The sequence below is a fragment of the Vombatus ursinus genome, unplaced genomic scaffold (assembly GCF_900497805.2).
Source record: "Vombatus ursinus unplaced genomic scaffold, bare-nosed wombat genome assembly UNPS02015411.1, whole genome shotgun sequence".
NCBI lineage: Eukaryota > Metazoa > Chordata > Mammalia > Diprotodontia > Vombatidae > Vombatus > Vombatus ursinus.
Window position 1 is genome coordinate 47,447 of NW_020955189.1, and position 306 is coordinate 47,752.

Consider the following 306-nt stretch of genomic DNA (forward strand, 5'->3'; position numbering starts at 1 on the left):
GATGCCCTTTTTGACATTTAGAAGACCCTGGTCGCCTGCCCCCTCCTCCCCCACCCCGCCCGCGGCCATCCAGGGACACTGGCCTCCTCCGTGCTCACCGCCCCCAGCTAGGAGACGAGACACTCCTCCTCGCTTGTTAGCGCTTTCTCACGGATGGTCTCCCCTAGACTCCGTCCTCACCTCCGACCTCACCTCCATCCTCACCTCCCCCCTCACCTCCATCCTCACCTCCCCCAGCTAGGAGACGAGGCACTCCTCCTCCTCCTCGCTGTTAGCGCTTTCTCACGGATGGTCTTCCATTGACTG

General features: G+C 62.7%; 1 protein-coding gene across 1 annotated transcript in view; it reads left to right on the top strand.

The window, feature by feature from the left end:
* The window catches only part of LOC114032264 (zinc finger protein OZF-like), a 15,151-nt gene that overhangs the window by 717 nt on the left and 14,128 nt on the right, over positions 1–306 (top strand). The window lies entirely within an intron of this gene.